We start from the raw sequence: 4,902 nt of genomic DNA on the forward strand, positions 1-4,902 counted from the left end.
GTGGCCTGGGCTGCGTGCGCTTTTCCAGGAAGCAGAGATTGGGTGGAGCTGAGTTCATTTCCAAAATGTTCTTTAAGCTGGTGGGCATGTAAGGGGGCGGGTAAGGGTGTATGAAGACCCCTCACCTGGGGAGGCCAATTGCCCTGTGCTCGATTCCTCCAGTGCTCAGGTGATGGTGTCCTGATGTTCAGCCGTGTGTGCTCCCCCTCTCCCCCTCCCGCCCTACACATACTGGAAATCACTTCTGCCTTTCCCCCAGACCTTGGGTATTTCCACCCTCACACCTCCCTGAGACCTTGGGTATGACCTAGGGCAGTGGTTCTCAACCTTGGCTGCACATTAGAATCACCTGGGAATCTTTTTAAAATACTGATTTCTGAGGCCTCATCCTCCAGAAATTCTGTTTCTTTGTTATGGGCTAGGGCCACAACATTAGTAACAAAGAAACAGAATTTCCGGAGGATGAGGCCCAGAAATCAGGATTTTAAAAAGATTCCCGGGTGATTCTAATGTGCAGCCAAGGTTGAGAGCCACTGACCTAGGGAGTCTTACTGGTGAGAGCTCTCACTCCTGGGACAGCAGTGCCCCATGTGGCCATCCAGAGAAGCTCGGGGGAATAGAAGTCTCATCCTGTGCCCAACGTCAGTCAGTTGTGAGACACCCCCCCACCGCCCCTCCCCGATTGCCAGGGACTGGATCCTTGTTTCTCCCCAAGGCCAGGTTGGGGGCACCCCGGGACACAGCCTCTGCCTGGCCCTCCTCCCCATCAGGCCCCTGTCTGGTTCAGGACACAATGAGAATGGAGTTGATGCTGCTGTGGGAGAGGGTTTGGATCTCTCGGCTGCTGTCTCAGACCTCCTTTCGGGGAGGTCCCAGCTTGGCCTCTGAGTGATCTTGGGCAAATTTCTGTTCCTGCCCGGGCCTCAGTTTCCCCATCTGTACAATAAGTAGGGTGACTCAGGGAGACTTCCTCCAGACCTCAGGTTTTTTTCCCCCCACTTTTACTTTTATTAATATTTACTTTATGCTGAATTTACTCCAGGGCCATAAGTTTTTCTTTCTTCAGTTTCTTCTGGGATATCTTTTACTTCTGTGCAACCTCCTGCTCTGGTTTAGGAACAGTCTGCTCCTTTGTAGTGAGGATCAGGTCAATGTGGCAGGGAGAGCTCATGTATGGGTTCATCTGCCCATGAGCTCCATAAGTTCTGGGGGCTTTGTTCACCTGAATGTGCTCAATGACCAGAGAATGGACATCTAAACCCTGAAGGTCAGCATCAGTCTCTGCATTTTTAAGCTTGTGCAGCAGAAATTCAGCACTCTATTTGTGCCACTCACCCTATGTCCAGCCCCAAGTTTGGCCTGGGCACACCTGCCAACTGCACCACTGTAACAACGAAATGGCACACATTGCTTCTGTAAAGTGACATCGTTCAGATACTTAGTGGCTTTTCAAAATGCATACGCTTGATGGCCTGGGCAGTCCTATGAGTGTTCTTAAAGTGGACACGAAGATTTGAATCTCTCTTTCTCTCTCTCTCTTTCTTTGTTTGTTTGTTAATACTCACCCAAGGATATTCCAACCACTGAGCCGCACTGGCCAGGGCTTGCACCTCTTGATTTGCATGATTTTGTGAGGTTTTCTGGGTTACGTGAATATCGAACAATTTTCAGAGGTCACCTCTGGCTGCGTTTGGAAAGAAAAGACCTCAGCTTTAAAGCCCTCTCTCAACCTACCTCTCATCCTCTCCCTGTTCTGACCCTGCCCAACCTCTCTCCCCTCGGTGTCTGCCAGGCCCCACTCTGGGAGCCCTCACTAAAGGAACACCCATGCCCTCCCACCTCTCTGTGACCCCTCTCCTGCCCACAGGCCCTCAACACTTGGCCTCTATTCTGTTCTGGGCCTGGCTGGCCCTGCTGGTTCTGAGCCGACTCCTGATGGGCACCTAATGGGACCATAACATTCAGTTTGCCCACAGTAAAATGAATAATGACACCCAACTCCCAGAGCTGTTATGAGGATTAAACAAGCTAATAATATGTTTGTGAAAGAGCTTGTAGGTGGTGGGCCTGTGTCAGAAGAAGGGCAGTAATTCTGGAAGGCTGCCGTGACTGGTCCCTGAGGCCACTCTTCGCCAGACCACTGCATGCAGGGCCATGCCAGCACGAGTGGCACTCACGGGCGGGGTTGAAATTCAGGTCAGACCCTTGTTGTCCAGTCCTGGCCCCCTACAGTGAGAGAGGACTGTAGTCTGGTGAGAGGAGAGGACAGCTCCATTACCTCCTGGTACAAAAGGACACATGATGGTTGGTGGGGGCTGAAGCCATACCTCCAGCACCCGGGGGGAGAAGGGGGCTGGCAGGGCAGGCTCTCAGCTTCTGCAGAAGGTAGGACATGCCCTAGGCACCATTTAAGATATAAAATTGATCAGAGCAAGGTCATGAGCCTTAGTTGAACACTGAAGGTCTCAGGGACCTGGTCCCCGTGCCTCTTTCTGCCTCATTTTATCCCCTTGCCCTCATCTACTATTGGCCATTCTGAATTTCTCAGTGACCATAATGTTCACACACCACCCTAGGAGTGGGAAGCCCAGCTAGGGAACACTGCAGGGGTCTAGGTGACAGGATGGTGGCCTGAGTGGGGCAGGGCTGAGGGCCTTGGGAAAGAGAGATGGGGTTTAAATACACTTGGGAGAAGGACAAGGAGATGCTGGAGTTTGAAGCTTTAAAGACTGGATGAAGAGGGGCAGGGCTGAGGAAGCTGGCGGGGTTTGGGTATAGTGAGAGTGCAGGCCTGAGGCTACTAGGAGGCATGGGCCGGGCTCAGGGGTGGAGCCACCTGGGAGTTAGGAGCCCGTGCTGTGGGACTGGATGCAGGCACCCGGAGCATGTGTACAGGGAGAAGTCCAAGGAGCTGCAAATCAGGTGCCTCTCACACTGGCAGGGTTGAGGAACAAGACAAGGTTCAGGAGGCCGGACAGCTGCCCAGGAGAGGAGCAGTGAGTATCAGGCCCAGTGTGCTCCCAGGACACAGGAAACAGCAACTCGGGGGGATGAGAGGGGGCCTGGGGGTAGGAATTGCAGAGGGAGGTTTCTCATGGTTTGAGAAAGAGCCTTCTCAGAAAGGGAGCCCCCAAAGATAACAGGCTTCTTCTTGAGGTCCTGAGCTCCCTGTCCTAGGAAATGTGTGAGGCAAAGCTGGATGGCTCCCTGAAGAGTAACGGTCATTGCTGAGGGGATTTCTGCAGTGGGTGGTGATAGGTATGAGGCCAGAGAATCTGCACATAGTAAGGGTTCTGGGGTGGTGGTGGCGGCATTGCGTCCTAAACAGTAAACAGCCCCCTTCCTTGGCTGCAAAGCTCTGACTTGCACTGACTAGCCCGCCTGCGGCCTGCCGCCTGCCGCCTGCCCTGCGAATGGCAGCCTCCTGCCTCTCCAGAGACAGCCTCTTCTTGGGGCACTTCCCCTGCCTCCCTTCTCCCTGCGCCACTCCAGGCAGATCTCTGAACCAGGTCTCCTGCCTGGGGAGCCACAGAGGAAGGTCCAGCAGCAGCCACCAGGCTGCCCTGCCCCCATGACATTCTGGTTGGCCTGGGGGCTGCAGTGGACAGGCTGGCTGGGGAGGGGCTCCTGAGATGTTTCCTTAGACATGTGATTGGAATCGCACACACAGCTTGGTAATTAGGAGGCAATACTTTATTCTGTAAATGACTGTAATTACAGTTACTTTCTGCTGCCAAACCAGGAGTTTTGGGATCACCTGGGATCTGGGTGAAAGGGGGAAGGGAGGGAAGTAAAGACTTGGTTTCGGAGGGGCAGCTTTATATAGTCACGAGGCCCCTCCCTAGATGCCTGATTGCTCTAGAACAGGGGTGGGCAAACTTTTTGACTCGAGGGCCACTCGAGGGTTCTTAAACTGGACCGGAGGGCCGGAACAAAAGCATGGATGGAGTGTTTGTGTGAACTAATATAAATTCAAAGTAAACATCATTACATAAAAGGGTACGGTCTTTTTTTTTTTTTAGTTTTATTCATTTCAAACGGGCTGGATCTGGCCCACGGGCCGTAGTTTGCCCACGGCTGGTCTAGAACATCAACAGGCTTGGAGACCCAATTTGACAAGGGAGAAACCTTGAGAAGGACAGAGCGCCTCAAGTGACAGAGGTGTCTACAGCAGAACCTGCAGTGGAGCCCAAGCTTCCCTCAGCCAGACTGAATCTCTCATTTTTTATTTGGTCCATGCTAAGTGCTTTCTCTTCTCCTGGTCTTTCCTCAGTCTTCCCATCAGCCTGGCACATTCCCCACCTACTATCTGGGACACTCTTATCCTTCCCTTGGTCTCTGTGTGACACTACCTCCTCCAAGAAGCCTTCCCTGACTCTCAGGTTCTTCATCCCTCTGTCCCCCACCAATGACCTCACAATGAATAGGCCTGTCTTCCTTAGAGAGTGTAATCTTTAGGTCATGGACCACATCCAATTTCCATTGGGGAGCTGGAGTTGGCTTGTACTGGCATGCAAGAGCTGATGATTACATTCGCAGGAATTTTGTGAACTGGTTGTTAAACTCAGTCATTGTTAACAATTAAATTATATAAATTTACAATCAAATACTTTTTGTTAATGGGCAACAGACACTAAAAAACATCACTTCCTAATTATTTTGTTATGTATGTTCATAAGGTTATTTATGTCTATCAGATCAGGTGGTAAAGATGTACTTTATATAAAAAACCAAGATGGCGACATAGGTTAACGCCGGAGATTGCTGCCACGAACAACCAATTCAAATTACACCTAAAAGACAGAACGGACATCATCCAGAACCACAGGAAGGCTGGCTGAGTGGAAGTTCTACAACTAGGAGGAAAGAGAATATCATACCCAGACTCAGAGGAGGCGCAGT

At 51.4% G+C, this 4,902-nt stretch overlaps 1 pseudogene; it reads right to left on the reverse strand.

The window, feature by feature from the left end:
* Nucleotides 1–998: 998 nt before the first annotated feature.
* On the reverse strand, nucleotides 999–2,394 carry LOC107183215 (annotated as a pseudogene).
* Between the last annotated feature and the right edge of the window lie 2,508 nt (nucleotides 2,395–4,902).

The sequence above is a fragment of the Myotis davidii genome, unplaced genomic scaffold (genome assembly GCF_000327345.1).
Source record: "Myotis davidii unplaced genomic scaffold, ASM32734v1 scaffold992, whole genome shotgun sequence".
Classification (NCBI taxonomy): Eukaryota; Metazoa; Chordata; class Mammalia; order Chiroptera; family Vespertilionidae; genus Myotis; species Myotis davidii.